This window comes from Pseudoliparis swirei, chromosome 1, assembly GCF_029220125.1.
Source record: "Pseudoliparis swirei isolate HS2019 ecotype Mariana Trench chromosome 1, NWPU_hadal_v1, whole genome shotgun sequence".
Taxonomy (NCBI): domain Eukaryota; kingdom Metazoa; phylum Chordata; class Actinopteri; order Perciformes; family Liparidae; genus Pseudoliparis; species Pseudoliparis swirei.
Window position 1 is genome coordinate 21,617,773 of NC_079388.1, and position 16,652 is coordinate 21,634,424.

The 16,652-nt window shown below is 45.5% G+C and overlaps 1 protein-coding gene and 1 long non-coding RNA gene across 3 annotated transcripts in view; one reads left to right on the forward strand and one right to left on the reverse strand.

Annotated features, from left to right (window-relative positions):
• The window catches only part of LOC130190086 (zinc finger protein 599-like), a 32,126-nt gene that overhangs the window by 13,017 nt on the left and 2,457 nt on the right, over positions 1–16,652 (forward strand). The window contains exon 3 of one of the 2 annotated variants that reach the window (XR_008830918.1): positions 15,146–15,656. The exons of the other annotated variant lie outside the window; for it this stretch is intronic. The gene's annotated coding sequence lies outside the window, so the exon portion shown is untranslated. Of the gene's footprint in view, positions 1–15,145; positions 15,657–16,652 lie in introns of those variants that run through there. 2 annotated transcript variants of the gene reach the window in all.
• LOC130191854 (uncharacterized) lies at positions 866–1,476 on the reverse strand. Its single transcript, XR_008831269.1, has 2 exons — positions 1,034–1,476; positions 866–901 (listed from the first exon to the last, which is right to left on the reverse strand). It is a non-coding gene; the product is annotated as an uncharacterized LOC130191854 (long non-coding RNA).

Genomic DNA, 16,652 nt, shown 5'->3' on the forward strand with positions numbered 1-16,652 from the left:
AGGATTCCACCGAGGCCCCTCCGTGAAGACGTTAAAGACGCTCTTACATTCTGGGCACGAGGCTCGTTTAGCCCTATCCGCAGGGCCCGGGGCGGGGCTCGTCTGTGGAGTCGTCTTCAGGCGCTGGAATGACGACATGGCTGACAGAGAGGACGACGGGAGAGCGTTACGGGCCATCTCTTTGTTCTCGACGAGTGCAATAACGTCGTTAACTGGTTTGACCAGGATGTCAGGTGTCCCAAGCGCCCGCGTATGTCCGGGTCATAGATGCCACTTAGCAGAACATCACGGATAATGTGGTCGGTATAGTCCACGTCCTACCACACTCGCATACCGCATTATATGCGCATGTCTCTGCTTTACCCGCACTCTGGCAGCGAATGCGGAATGTCTCGTCGCTTCCTGGCGAGCTGAAGTAGCTCGCGCGCAGGACACATGTAGCGACAGGGATGACAGCTAGGGCTCGCATGACGGTGATTAGGTCTGGCAGGGGTCCGGAGGCGGCATCGGGACGGCTTTCAACAGGCTGTCTCAAGTAAAGGCCCAGCGCACTGAAACAGCTGGAAGGGGCCTGGGCATCCCCTATGCCTGAACCGCGCGGAATACGCTCCAACGGCGGATGAACACGCTCCATTCCTCTATTGTCACGCCCACATCAACCTTGCGCCGGTCGAGTCTCGGGCCTGGAGGGGTTGGGCCCTGGGCGGCGCGCCATGACAGGCGCTGCGTGCTGGTGGCTAAATCCATGAATTGTCAATAGAGCAGCGACAAGTGCTTCAGACAAGTCTCCGGATTTAAACTCGCAGCCGGGGGCAGGGCATCCAACAACGACCATGGTGTCTTCATGAAGAAACACTCCTCAATGTCAGTTTAAGGGTTTAATGACAGAGATGAAGACACCCTGAAACAGACAGTGCAGCAAGATGAGCTGACAACGTATTACAATTATGCATGTCATAAATAACGTAATACACATCTACAAATAACGATATACGGTATATGCACATTAACTAATAACGTAAACAGTTCTCACATGAATGAGTGGATGAACATCTCGCCTCGAGGTGGAATGAATGAATGACGAGACTCAAATGGACGCTGACATTAACGGAAGGCAGCGTGACATATCCGGTCAGGTAATTAGACGCTGCCCTCTAGTGGCCGGCGGTACACTCTACATTCTGTATTTAAAGTGTTGAGGAGTCCACTGAAATAAACAGAACCGCTGGTCTTGACTGCTGAGTGAGTCAGTGTAGTAGCGAAAACCACTGTACACCGAGTGTTGAGGAGTCCACTCAGTACATGGTCCTGTCGTCTGTGTTAAAATAGGCAGTGTGGTGATGAATTAGGGTGAGTCCGTGTTAAAACAGAGTAATTCCGTTTAATGCGTATGCCGCTGGATGTAGTCACCTAGTGATAGGGGAAATTAGAGAATACAGTTCATCTAGTGTGTATTCTGCGAGATGCGATGGACACAGGGAGAGATTTTTTTTTTTTTATAAACTGTGTGGGGGGTTTCCCGTAGCTCGTGGCGATTTTAACGAGACCTGAACACCGAGTGTATCGGGACACGTAAGTGCCCTGAGAATTCCTCGGAAAAAGGTTCTCGGCCAGACTACGTCTCTGTGGGGCATTGAAGAGGTGTAAAACGGGAAATTCATTGACGAGGGTACGATGAAGTGAAGGAGAAATAAAACAATATTTGTGAACTGGTGTTATCAAATCCTATAGCGGACGAGCGCTGTATCCTTATGATACAGTAGAAGCTTCTCGCCTGAGTTCATAGTATTGGTTATTGCAACTTTTCTCCTGGCTTCAAAGGATACGTGTAAAAATCACATTTCTGCTTGTTTGGAAGACAACTGGAGAGCGGATCATTCTGTGTGTGTGTGTGTGTGGGTGTATGTGTGTGTGTGACTTGCTGTGACCTTGGGGTGCTCACACTCCTTCTCTCGAGAAAAAGGGAAAAACGATTTTGTTAACAAAACATATTGATACATATAAGACGGTAAAACCAACATAATTGATAAAGGATATAGTTTAAAATCTTGAGCTCAAGTAGTAGGTACATAAAAAGATATTCTGCAATATAAGTAACGCATGATAAAGATTAGAGAGTGTGTGAAAAAAGCTCCTGTTATGTTGAAGCTGTGAAATGTGTGTTTTTCTTTAAATCCCAGCTGTGCTTGATGAACTGCGTGCTTATTGAAATGAAGCTGTCGTGAGTTACGGCCATTAACTCACGTTCACCCTGACCTGTGTATGTTGCTTTAACGTGTTATAGCTTGATAGATAAATAACTGAATATATGACTTTAGGGGACCCCAAACTCAGAGTAGTGACCTGGTTTAAGATAAAGACTAAAGACGTTTCACAGACCCCTGACGAGGGTCTGCGGCGGTTTGGCGGTTGACAACAAGAGGCCTCATAAACAACAGGTGTGCAGACGACCTTTTGTCTTAAGACTGTCTGTGATTGGAGAAACTAAATGTTGTTGTCAACAGTTAAATAAGCCTCTACCCATTGTTTAGAAATAGCTTATAAAAAACGGGGACCGATTGATTAGAATTGTATCATATAAAAGACAGAACTGTGTCACAAGCTGCAGACAGGAACCTTGGGGAAGCCAAGAGAGTGTGTGAGTGTGTGAGTGTTTGTGTGAGTGTGTGCAAGGCCTCTTGGAGCGTGTGTCATTTGTTGTGAACTTGGATGTGTTGCTTTGACTGTTTCGAGAAAAAGGGAAAGCGAAGTTTAACAAGGGGGAGATTGATAAAACTGGGAACGCTACCTACATTATTAATACATTAAAACGATGTGAATCTGAAGCTGAAGAGATGGAATTAAAAGGAATAAAAGTTCCGCTGGAGAACTATTCAAGATCATTATATATAAACCAATAAACATTTTGTGAATGGTCTGTTGATGCGCTACACGATAAACATAATACACACGCACTTCTTAGCTGATAAGACAGGAGCGAAGGGAGAGAGAGCATTAAGTCAGCCTTCAGCTAACCCTCGTGGACAGGAAGGACGAGGCAGGACATAGGGAAAGATCGGACTAGAGTGCCTCAAGGTACAGGATAGAAGGGAGACACAGTGGTCAGGGGTGGTACTGCACCCATAATACGAGATAGGGCCTCTAGAGGTAGGGAGACTCATACCCCAGTGGGCAGATAGGGTACAACAGGGAATTAACCCTTGGACACCATCGTGTGGCCAAAGTTAGGGAGAATAACAAAAATATTAATGTGCACACACAGGCGTCATTTATCAAACTGAGATCGACATACAGCACCAGAACAGTGACTAAACTCCTCTCCTCTACTCCCTGTACACCCACGACTGCACGGCCATGCACAGCTCCAACGTCATCATCAAGTTTGCTGACGACACAACAGTGTTGGGGCTGATCACCGACGACGAGACAGCCTACAGGGAGGAGGTTGGATCACTGGTACAGTGGTGCCAGGAGAACAGCCTCGTCCTCAACGTCAAGAAGACCAAGGAGCTGATCGTGGACTACAGGAAGCGGAGAGGAGAGCACACCCCCATCTCCATAGACGGAGTTGCAGTAGAGAGGTTCAGCAGCTACAAGTTCCTCGTGCATATCTCCGAGGACCTCACATGGACCACGCACCACCCACGCGGTGGAAAGGGGCCCACAACGCCTGTATTTCCTTTGGCGACTGAGGAAATTCAACATGGCCCCCGCATCCTCAGAACATTCTACACCAGTACCATCGAGAGTGTTCTGACAGGTTGCATCACCGTCTGGTATGGGAACTGCACCGCCCTGGAGCGTAGGGCACTACAGAGGGTGGTGCGGTCGGCACAGTACATCGTTGGAGGTGAGCTTACCTCCATCCTGGACATATACACCAAGCGGTGCGTGGCCAGGGCCAAACGGATGATGAAAGACAATAACCACCCCGGCCACAAACTGTTCACCCTTCTACCGTCAGGCAGGCGATACCGCAGTATCAAGTGCCGCACAAACAGACTGAGGGACAGCTTCTTCAGTCAGGCCATCAGGCTGCTGAACAAGGACTGAGACCCTCATTAACACTATACACCAGAACATATTCTGTGAATATCTATGGCCATGGTGTATATTTTATTACATTGTTTATATATATATATATTGTATATATATATTGTATGTATATACATATATATATATATATATTGTCTCAAAAAAGTGTATATTTTATTACATTGTTTTATATATATATATTGTCAGGATGTATATTCTATTACATTGTTTTATATATATATATTGTTAATACTTTCTTCTTTTTTGTGTGGATATTGTATAGTTTATTCCCATTCTTATTCTTTTTTTAGTCTGCTACTGCTGTCGGGTGTTTTGCACATAAGAATTTCACAAACCGATTATACTTGTATAAAAGGGGATGTGACAATAAAAACTTGAAACTTGAGTTGAAACTTGAAAAAAAATAAAGACAACTTCGAACATTCATTAATTGGTATGGTTGATTATTGATACATTTAATTGATTGAGAATTTTTTTAAAACAAATAAATAATATTTTTTTATAAATAGATAAATAATAAACATTTTTTCATAAATAAATAATAAACTTTTTTTTTAAATAACTAAAAACAACGTTGGGCGCCAAACGGAACAACATTTCTAAGCAGCAAACACACCTCTCAAAGCAATTTGAATATGGGGAAGACTAAGAGATTATTGGAGGAGTGGAAAGAATGTCCGGAAGGCACAATGGGGCATTCATTGCTGAAAGGTTATCAGAGGTTTATGAATAAAACCCCAGAGGCAGAGAAGAAAGATGCATCAAAAAGGTACACAGAATGGACAGATCTCATGAGAGAGAGAGGCATGTTTGGGGGGGGAAAAACTCCAGCACCAACAAGCGAAACATTAATGAGCCATCTTAGTATGGCCAAGAGAGGGAGAGACCGAGCTAAGGTAGTTCAGTCAGGGGCAGGAAGATTCTGTACAAAGGAAAAGAAAAGTATGAAACAGGCAAACAACTTTTTGTCAGACTGTAGAACTTTCCTGGGGGAAATGAATGCAGTGATGCAGGGGAAGACAGCAAATCAGATGCCGCAGTACGTGAAACCAGACAACCATGCTTGTCCAAAAGACAATAACCTAGAGATCAGTAAGGTCAACCCCACACCTCTGCCGACATTCTCCCCAGGCCCGTATGAGGAGCTAAAGCAAATGCTGGCAGCAACACAGACACATCAGATGCCATTACAGCCAGGGAAAGCAACAGAACCGGGAGAGACACAAGTGTTGTTCATTCAGAAGGGGTTGGTACAAGTCACAGCCCAACCACCAAATAATGAGACAGCGATCAAAGACTAACTGACAGAAACATTGAGCCATCTGGAGAGGGATAACACTGACTTTACAACAGAATCAACTGACTTGTCCACAAGGGCAACAAACCAGACTTTAAGGGGGGTTAACAACTCGAGGCAAAGAGATGTAGTGAGTCAAAGAACCAGTGGAGGATCCAGGCAGACCACCTCAGACAGGATAGGGACAACAGGAGGAACTAATTGCAATATCAAATCAGCCAAGGGTCACTACTGTGCTAAATGAGGCAGTCGATGATGAGAGTGCTGAGGGAAGTGGAGAGGACTTATCAGAAGAAGATGCAGAGCAGGTTAGATTAAGGAGAGAAGAGAGGTGTAGGATGGTGATGCCACCACCACGGTCAGAAGGTTTAGGGAACTACGGACACAGATATTACCAAAGACTGGACAAAGTTGGAGCAAATGTGCACAAATGTAACGACATGAGACCACCTACGACTAAAAGAAGGACTGGCTCCACACCCAGACGACCACAACAACAGTTTCCACTTCTGACTGCAGTGGGAGCTAATGGCCATGAGAAGACAACATACTCGCCTTGCCCTGTCAGATGTGACCATGCTAAAAGATAAACTACCGAAAATTGAGAAGGGGGCAGCGTGGATCCGAGGGTTTTGGGGCAATGTGCAGGAAGTGTCCCAGGGGTAGGGGACTTTAGGAGAATTTTTGTAGCCTGCGCCTCTTTAGCGGACCTGCAGCAAGTGGAACGGATGGCGGATACAACAAATGTGCATGATGGAGCGCCATTAGCAGACTGGGTGAGTGATTTGTGGCCTCAGCTCAGGTTTAAGTACCCTGTGAAGGTGGAGACCATGGACCTTACAGTTGTGCCACCATTGGATGGTGAAGGAGGAGCAGCATATTTAGGGAGAATTAGAGAGTTGTGGAACACCAAACTGGGTGAGGACCCCATGGTCGATACAAACACTGAACTGTTGTTTAGAGGGTCCATAGAGGCATCGGTGCCTGACAACATAAAAACACAGCTGAAAGGGACAGTAGGGCTAGCAAGTAAGAACTTTAACAGTTGGGCAGCTCATGTGGGGCACCACGTGGATTGCAACAAAGAGATTTGGGATAAGGAGAGAACAGAGCTAAATAACCTACAGTTGCAGTTAGCGAAAACACAGCTAAAAGAGAGCAGAGAAAGGGTGAACATAGCGAAAACAGAAGCTAAGCAGATGCCACAAAACACGTTGCAGCAGGCACCAGCACAGTCACCTGGACCTTACGTCCCACATAATCCGTGTCCAGCCCCTCCGCCGGATCCATATGCACTGGTCTATCAACAGCCACAGCAAGCAGCATTAGCACCACCTCAAGCCCAGTTCCCACAACCTTATTATCCGCAACAGACGGGTCAACAGCCCACATATGGGGCCTCACATTGTTGGGAGAACAACACTAAAAGAGGAAAAGAAATGAGGCCTAGGAGGGGTAACAACGGGGGCTTCAAAGGAGGTAGATATAATAACTGTTTCAACTGCGGTCAGCCAGGACATTGGGTAGATGCTTGTAGTTTACCACCACAGAGTCAGCAATCTCAGTCAGAACCACAACAGTACCCCTATAATGTATATCCCCCGCCCACACAAGCACCCAACACACAGCCACAGCCACAAGGCAATAGTGGTCCGTGGCACCAGGCCCCGGGCCAGACACAAATGCCATAGGCGTGCCCAGATCCAACAGCTGACAGCGAACTGTATCCACTGAACAGAAAATGTGCCACGCCCACTAGTCACCCAATGATTCAACTGGAGACTAAAGAGACACTGAACAGGAAGCAAAGGGTCTGGTGAGACAGAGTGGATGATGATGACATCACACCTCTGCGTGACAACAGCTAGCAGTGGAGACTTTGGTTCAGAGTCCTGCATCCCTACTCACCACCAGGGGACCAAAGACATTGTGCCCTTAACTACACCTTGATACAAGATGAGATCTGAGATCCTGGGGACTGCCTGCAACACGAGAGGTTCGTGAAAACCCAACTGTGGAGGCTTGGAGATCTATGCAGAGCAGCAAGGAGTAGCGGCGGCCGTTGAATGAACACCAGAGTTGCAGATTGTATGCAGTCGTTGACACCGCAGCTCCACATCACAGTGTTGGTCCAGAGTGGAGGCACAGAGAAGAACAAGGGTGGAAGCAGAGGTTGAGGCTACGGACTGGGTACACACACAATAAACACTTGCATTACTCCACATCTGAGAACATATATAGAACTGCACACACATCGGAGGTCCAGTTAATATTAGAGACACATGCTTAGACACATGCTTAGCCACACACATAGTAGAGAGAACACTGATCATGGGGACACTGACAACATGCTTAACTTATCTCCAGACACTGTTAGGACTGAAGGGTGAACTGATGTGTGACTGACTCCGATGGCTCCCGTAGAGATAGAGTTAAAACCGCGTACGATTCCAATTTAATCGTCACCAGCATCCCTTAAGGATGGAACAGACTGTGGATTTATATTTTTTTAAACCATAGAATGGCTGTTATAGGCAGGTGTACTGGAGAGGACGAGAGCTCCCTGGAATACATTAATTAATTAATTTCCTAACCCTTGAAAATGGGCCTTGATTTGGGGCCAATAAATACATTTGTAACCTGTTCTTTACTAATTATGCCGACTTATTATGACATTCCTAACCCAAGCACAATGATGATGCTGTGAGTTCAGATAAGACATGGTTCTCCTGCATTCATTTGACAGACGCATGCATTTTTTATTTTATTTCTCTGTTTTCTTCTAGAGGTTGACTGCTTATTAGTATTATTATTATTGAAAAGGATGGATTTAGGAATTCCATCCTATTTCAAAAGGGGGAAGGGAGCGACTTAACATGTGTTTTAGACAGTGAGAGAGAGAGAGGAAGATAAAAGGACAGAAAGAAAAGGTTGTTTTTTACATAGAAGCTGGCTCGACAATCTATGTTGACGCCAGAGTACGCAGAGGAGGGCCAGACGAGTACAGACCAATAGATCAGATCGCAGTAGGTTTAGAATCAGAATGTGGACTGTCTCAACTATGTGCATTTCAACAACTTGACATGACCGACAGGAATGCAAGGACAGCTAATGACTTATTAGAACAAGATGGCACTCGATATGTTGTTAGCAAAAGATGGAGGCGTGGCTACATTAAAAGATTGATCTCATCAGGGCACCTGCCTTGACGAACCCTTAGGGGGGAGGTGGTGAAGGCTTTGCAGGCTCCCTGGTGGTCTCGATACAGGTTACCCACAGTCAACAATCCTGTGCGATCAGGCGTAAGTTGCGGAGCGCGACATGAGGAAGTCGCACATCGCTCCGATAGGCCATATTCCAGCTCCAAGACAGCCAGAGTGTTATTTGATTTCATTGATATAATCAGACCGGTAAGTGTTGGTGGTGATTGACAGATTCAGCAGAGGGGGGGAAGCCGCCCAGCAGCCAGAGCTGAGGCTATAACTGGAGCTTAGTTTCTAACCAGGGAAGTAAGTCCAATAATCAATTCTGATAAGGGGACCCAGTTTTTACATTTCAAGTCATTTAGCTGATGCGGTTCTCTAAGGCGACTTATAATAAGTGCATTCAACCATGAGTACAAACTCAGAACTACAAGAATCAAGTGGGTAACAATTCTTTAAGAAAGTAATACCATAAGTAAATGCCACTGAAGTGCTAATCTGTTTTTATCCAAGGTATTGTTGGAAAAGTGTGTCTTTTAGGTTCCAGCGGAGGATATAGAGACTTCCTGCGTTCCTGATGTCAGTGAGGAGCTCAGGCCACCACTGAGAAGCCGGAACAGCAAACAGTCTTGATTTTGTCAGGTGAGTAATTTGTTGTGTCTTTTGACAACACGATAATGAATAAATATGTCTGTCATTGAGGGTCAAACAGAGGTTAGGTTGGGGGTATCATGCCCAGTCCCAGGGACTGGTAGAGAGAGAGCTAGTGGTACACTGAAAGCAAAGCTATCCAGAATCTGCAGGGAGACTAGAATGGACTGGCTGACGGCTCTGCCGTGGGCATTAATGAGCATGAGAATACACACTAGCCGTAGTACACAGTTAACTCCCCATGAGAGGCTGACCGGACGGCCTCGGCCCGTACCGTACCAGGGAGACCTGATAAAGGTCCCCCGTTGAGTAGGTTAGCCCAAGAAAAACGAAGCTATGTCCAGGGAGCGGCAGGTAGGCAGGAAGCACTGTTTCCACAGGTGGAAGGAGCCACGGAGGAGAAGCACGTGGGCCCAGACCCACAGGAGGAGGAGGTCCATCCGAGGAAGGATGACGAGCCATGTCAGACTGGACCCCACCTGATGGGACTGACCACACCCACCGCAAGGGAGAGAAACCACACTGGAACCACATCACACACTGCACCAAGGCAGAAGCACCTGAAGGAAGGCCAGAGGGCAGGAGAGGGCAGGAGACCATCACGGCAAAGCCCTGCCGGCCACAGAGGAGAGGAGAAGCAAGGCGTGGTCAATCCACACCAGAACACCAGCAGACGGCTGAGGGAGCTGGAGAGGGGGATGACCTTCACACTCACAGAAAGGAGGAAAACAATATGGAGAGCCCAGCTGAAAGAACAATGCCCGTCTCATGGAACCCCCAAGAAGAAGACGTGGTCCCTAGCAATAGGAGGTAACAGCCATTATCCGGCCAAAGGTCAAATTGACCTGCGATGATGTCGGTTCATCAGGGTGTCTCTAGAGAACCCTGCGATTCTGATAAATGTGTTTTATAACCTAATATTGTTGTGGCTTGCATTTCTTATCAGGTCTAACCACCTGAGAAAAACAGCATATTCTGCCATTGACTAGTCGAGTTGCCTTAAGTGACATTAGTAGAGTGTAACCCTTATAAAAGGGCATTTCTGTTTTCTTATGTGTTGTGATAATAATCGATAACAAGATATAAGCAATAACACCCCAAAGGACCCGACCCCAAAGAAGACCTGCAGCAGCTCATGCATTCATCCACCAGGTGCTAGTAACCTGATGCATGAGCGGTTCCTGCTGTACGCAAAGTACATGAACCAGAAGAGTCACAGGAGCAACAACATTTTCGATCTGGTGAGAGACCTCTGTCTCCCAAGGGGGGAATGTGCTGGTTAAAATGGTTCAAATTGTGCGCTTCCACAACAATAGGGTGTATTAAACTTTTACATTGTGTTATATTAGGCTTAAATTACATCTACAAAGATGATTGAGAGGGCACACACAGCTCTCTCCCTCAGACAAGGGTCAACAACGCCAGACATAGATACACACAGCGGCCTTGTACTGCTCCAGTCTGAACCGGTAGAGAGGAGACTGAGAGGACCAGGAGGCTCAGACACAATAACGATAAGAGAGACGAGGGGGGAGACGTCAGCAAGAAACCTCACATTCCTTAAAGTAACCGGCGTGGACTAGGACCGAGGTCACACTGAGTGACGAGAACTAATGGAGAGGATGGGGACGATGGTGAGCAGATAAGTATCAACGGCGACGGATCCGAGGAAGAAACCGAATTGGACGCTCCCTTCCTGTGCACATAACTTGCTAAGGTTTGATCATATCCCATATAGTGCACACAAGCACACACTTAAAGAGGCGGGAGACTGTTATGATAGGGAGTTTTTTTCCATACTGTGTTTGTATTAGCATACTATGTGCTCAGAGGAATATCCAGTAGAAAGGAGAGGGTCACAAATACCTGGAGACAATGGTTCTCTAGTACGAGGAATATAAAGATCCTGGATATAAGAGGGTTCAGCTTAGCTTCTTATGACATCGTTCAAGTTTTTGGATATCACACTACACTTATTTCTACTTATAATGTTCAGATCTCCACCCTGTCACTGATCGAGCCAGTTCTTCTAGATTTATATTAAATTGAGTTACATAATGAATTATGTAAAAATGGGGATTGTTAATATTAATCTGATTTATTGAAGGGACCGTAATGTCTAGGTTCCGGCAAAGCATCAGAAGAGACGGCACTTTGCCTGTGAGGAGAGAGAGATATTGTGTCTGCAGCTCAAGGGCAGCTACACGCCGGACCGTATTCAACATTCACAAGTGTAGTTTATTTGCTAGGTTGGAGGCAGGTCTAAGTGGGTTAGATGCACGGCTCCGCGCTATCGAAGCTCAGACAGCTATGCTAGTTAGCCCGCCCTCTCCCGTGGTCGGAGCTACAGTCAGCTGTTAGCTGTGCCCCGGCGGTAACCGTGCAGCCGGATGGTTGGGTAACTGTTCGCAGGAGTCGTAAGTCTACACAGAAGCCCGCTGTGCACCAACCACTTCACGTTTCGAACCAGTTTTCCCTGCTCAGCGACCCGCTGAGGAACACACCCTGGTTATCGGGAGCTCTATAGTCAGGAACGTGAAAATAGCGGCCACGGACCAGAGTCGGGGGCCAGAGCGGGCGGCGTGGAGTCTTGTTTGAAGCTGCTGGCTGGATAAGCGGAGATACAGTCAGATTGTAATACGTGGTAATGGAGCCGCCGCTGAACTCACTAAAATTAATGTGGAATCGGTGTGTGCTTATGCCAAGGCGTTGTCGGACACCGTAATTTTCTCTGGCCTCTCCCAAATTTGCAGACAGACGAATTGTATGGCCGAATGTCGTCTTTCAACCGCTGGCTGTCGAGGTGGTGCCCAGCGAATAATGTGGGCTACGTAGACAACTGGAAGACTTTCTGGGAAAACCTGATCTGATGAGGAGAGGCATTCATCCCACGTTCTCATTTCTGCGAATATGACCAAGCTGATCACCGGACTTAATCTATGACAACCCAGGGTTCAGATCAGGAACCGGGAGCAGAGTTGTAGTTTAACACCCTTCTCTGCTCTTCCATTCGAGCAGTTACCCACCCTTGACTTTAGAGTAGAGACTGTGTACTTCAATTAAATAAATCAAAAGTAAGCAGAAGAGGAGTCGTACACAATAACCTTATACAAGTTAACACAATTATTTCAGCAGTGCAACAAAATAGGTCTATTAAATGTGGTCTCCTAAATATTCGATCTCTGTCATCTAAAGCTGTGTTACTGAATGATTTAATATCAGATAATCACATTGATTTATGTTGCCTAACTGAAACCTGGCTGAGCCATGAAGAATATGTCTGCCTGAATGAATCGACTCCTCCAAGTCATATTAATACTCACATTCCTCGAGGCACCGGTCGAGGAGGTGGAGTAGCATCCATCTTTGAATCGAGCCTATTAATTAATCCTCAACCAAAATTACACTACACCTCATTTGAAAGCCTTGTTCTTAGTCTTTCACATCCAACCTGGAAAACACTACAGCCAATTCGATTTGTGATTCTGTACCGCCACCAGGTCCATATTCAGAGTTTATATCTGAATTCTCAGAATTTATATCAAGTTTGGTTCTTAAAACCGATAAAGTTATTATTGTTGGAGATTTTAATATCCATGTGGATGTTGATAATGATTGCCTTAGTGCTGCATTCATCTCCTTGTTGGACTCGATTGGCTTCTGTCAGAGAGTACAGAAACCCACTCACAGCTTTGGCCACACGCTTGATCTTGTTCTTACTTATGGCGTTGACATTGAGCATTTGAACGTCTTCCCACAGAATCCTCTTCTGTCAGACCACAACCTCATAACTTTTGAATTTATACTACCGGAGTGTACTCGTTAGTCAAAAGTTTCTACACTAGATGTCTAACTGACAGTGCTGTAGCTAAATTTAAAGAAGCGATTCCTTCTGTATTTGATTCGATACCACGTCTCAATATAACAGAGGACTCCTGGTCTAACTTTAGTCCGTCCCAGATTGAGCATCTTGTTGACAGTGCCATAGGCTCTCTGAGAATGACACTGGACTCGATAGCCCCTCTGAAGAAGAAGACAGTGAGGAAGAGGAGGTTTGCTGCCTGGTTTAACCCTCAGACCCGCAAACTGAAGCAAGCGTCAAAGCTTGAACGCATATGGCGTTCAACTAATCTCAAGAATCCCGCTTAGTTTGGCGAGATAGTCTTAAAACATATAAGAAGGCCCTCCGTAATGCCAGAGCAGCCTATTACTCATCAATAATAGAAAAAATAAAACAACCCCAGGTTTCTCTTCAGCACTGTAGCCAGGCTGACAGAGAGTCACAGCTCTGTGGAGCCGAGCATTCCTATAAACCTTAGTGGTAATGACTTTATGAACTTCTTTAATGAAAAGATTTTAACTATTAGGGACAAGATTAATAATCTTGCCCATAACCAGTGCCAATCTGTTCTCAAGTGGAATGGCCTTGGAAACCGCTGTATGCCCTGGTGTATATTTGAGGATTTTCTCCTATCAACCGTGACCAATTATTTTCAACGGTTTCTACTTGAACACGCCTACCTGTCTCTTGGACCCCATCCCCGCCGGGCTGCTTAAAGACGTTTTGCCTTTAATTGGCGGCTCTCTATTAGATATTATCAATGTGTCTCTGCTAACAGGCCACGTACCACACTCCTTCAAGGTGGCTGTTATTAAACCTCTCCTGAAGAAGCCCACTCTGGATCCAGAGGTATTGGCTAACTACAGACCGATCTCTAACCTCCCTTCCTCTCCAAGATCCTTGAGAAAGTGGTCGCAAATCAGTTGTGCGACTTTCTACATCATAATAGTTTATTTGAGAAATTTCAATCAGGATTTAGAAAACACCACAGCACCGAGACGGCACTGGTGAAAATTACAAATGACCTCTTAATGGCAGCAGATAAAGGACTCCTCTCTGTCCTGGTCTTGTTGGACCTTAGTGCTGCATTCGACACCACTGACCATGACATCCTGTTACAGAGACTGGAGCAGTCGATTGGCATTTCAGGCACGGCACTAATTTGGTTTAAATCCTATTTATCAGATCGATCTCAGTTTGTATTTGTAAACGATGACGCCACGATAACCACCAACGTTAATCACGGAGTTCCACAAGGTTCTGTGCTTGGACCAATTTTATTTACCTTATACATGCTTCCTTTGGGCAATATTATCAGGAAACACTCCATAAACTTTCATTGTTATGCAGATGACACTCAACTATATTTATCGATAAAACCAGAGGAGAGCAACCAACTCTGTAAAATTCAAGCATGTCTTAAAGACATAAAACATGGATGACCTGCAACTTCTTGATGTTAAACTCAGACAAAACCAAGTAATTTTAATCGCCCTGAGCACCTCAGAGATCAATTATCTGGTGATGTGGATTCTGTAGACGGCATTGCCCTGGCATCCAACACCACTGTAAAGAATCTTGGCGTTATCTTTGATCGGGACTTGTCCTTTAACTCCCACGTAAAGCAAATCTCAAGGACTGCATTCTTTCATCTACGTAATATTTCAAAAATCAGGCACATCTTGTCTCAAAAGATGCAGAAAAATTGGTTCACTTGAGACTGGATTACTGCAACTCCTTATTAGCAGGCTGCTCTAATAAATCTCTTAGGTCCCTCCAGTTGATCCAGAATGCTGCAGCTCGTGTTCTCACTAAAACTAAGAAAAGAGATCACATCACTCCTGCACTAGCTGCTCTGCACTGGCTCCCAGTAAAATCAAGAATCACTTTTAAAATTCTTCTTAACCTACAAAGCCTTGATTGGTGATGCTCCATCATATCTTAAGGAGCTTGTCGTACCATATTGCCCCACTAGAGAGCTACGCTAAATGCGGGACTACTTGTAGTTCCTAGAGTCTTAAAAAGTAGAATGGGAGCCAGAGCCTTTAGTTATCAAGCTCCTCTTTATGGAACCAGCTTCCAATTTCAGTCCGGGAGGCAGACACAGTCACCTCGTTTAAGAGTAGACTTAAGACCTTCCTCTTTGACAGAGCTTATAGTTAGGGCTGAATCAGGTTTGCCCTGGTCCAGCCCCTTGATATGCTGCTATAGGCTTATAGCTGCCGGGGGACGTTTTAGGATGCACTGAGTACCTATCTCCTCTTTTTTCTCCTTAGGGATGAATTTTCATCTCTCAATCACACGTTACTAACTCTGCTTTCTCCCCGGAAGTCCATTTGACTTTACGTCTCATGGGGTCATCGGACCCTATGAGACGGCATAGATCCTATCTGCCTGATGGATCGTCTGGGTCGTGGAATTCCTGCTCATGACTACGCCACTGTCCTGTTGAGACTCCGCCCTCCTCCTCCCCACCGCCATCTGCCTGATGGATCGTGGAGGTCTCCATCGTGGAATATGCCTACTATGAACTATTCATACACTCTGTCATATTCATTGAATGTATTTTAACTCTAAATCTGTCCTTCTGTACACATTACATCTATTGCATCTGTCCATCCTAGGAGAGGATCCTCCTCTGTTGCTCTCTCCAGGTTTCTTCCTTTTTCCCCCTGAAGGGTTATTTGGGAGTTTTTCCTGGTCCGATGTGAGGTTTTGGGGCAGGGATGTCTATGTGTACAGATTGTAAAGCACTCCGAGACAAATTTGTAATTTGTGAAATTGGGCTATACAAATAAACTGAATTGAATTGAATTGAATTGTTATCAGTATTTACACATACCAAGAGGCACGGCCAACAGACAGCCCCCACCCGGGGGTAAGGGGGGTGGGATATGCACCTGTGACGAGATCTGGGTATAAAAGATGGAATCTTGATGTGCTAAAGGGTGTGTGGTTTCCGGGCTTCAACTTGCATGTTGAGGAGAGCTCCCCGTGGTTTGTACTTTGCTTTTGATCAGTGAATAAACGTCTCCCTAAAGGAGAGAACTATAGCAGACTCGTATTATTGTATAAGCTCTTCCAGGCTGTTCAATTCTGAATTACGTTACACCGGCCAGAGGTCAAAGACATGGTCGGCTTGCTAGAATCTGATTGGTGGAAAAGGGACATGAAGGGAGGTCTATAATTCAGACATCTGGAGGAAACGATGAACTTCCTTCTGGAGCGAGCCATAAACGTCTCTGCTGGTTGAATCTCGTGGCATCGTGTCTGTTACTGCTGTATTTAAGCGCTTTTAAACTTTGATGTACCGAAAGTCTTCTCTCACAAACGGGTAGAAATGACCGATCCACGCCTCCCAATGATGAGGAAGTGATGAGAAAGATGTAATCAAAGAATTAGAGAGTGTTCTAGGGTGCTCGAAGATTTTCTCCTGAATAAAAAGAAAGATAAAATGGTTTGTTTAGATTATTTTTCACAATTTTTCTGTTGAATCTTGGGGGTGAACATATTTTAATTGTTGTTTTTGTTTGTATTTGTAAATGAATGAAATCACACAGCTCTGGAAGCAGAGGTGCAGAAAATGATCAGGAGGCAATTCATT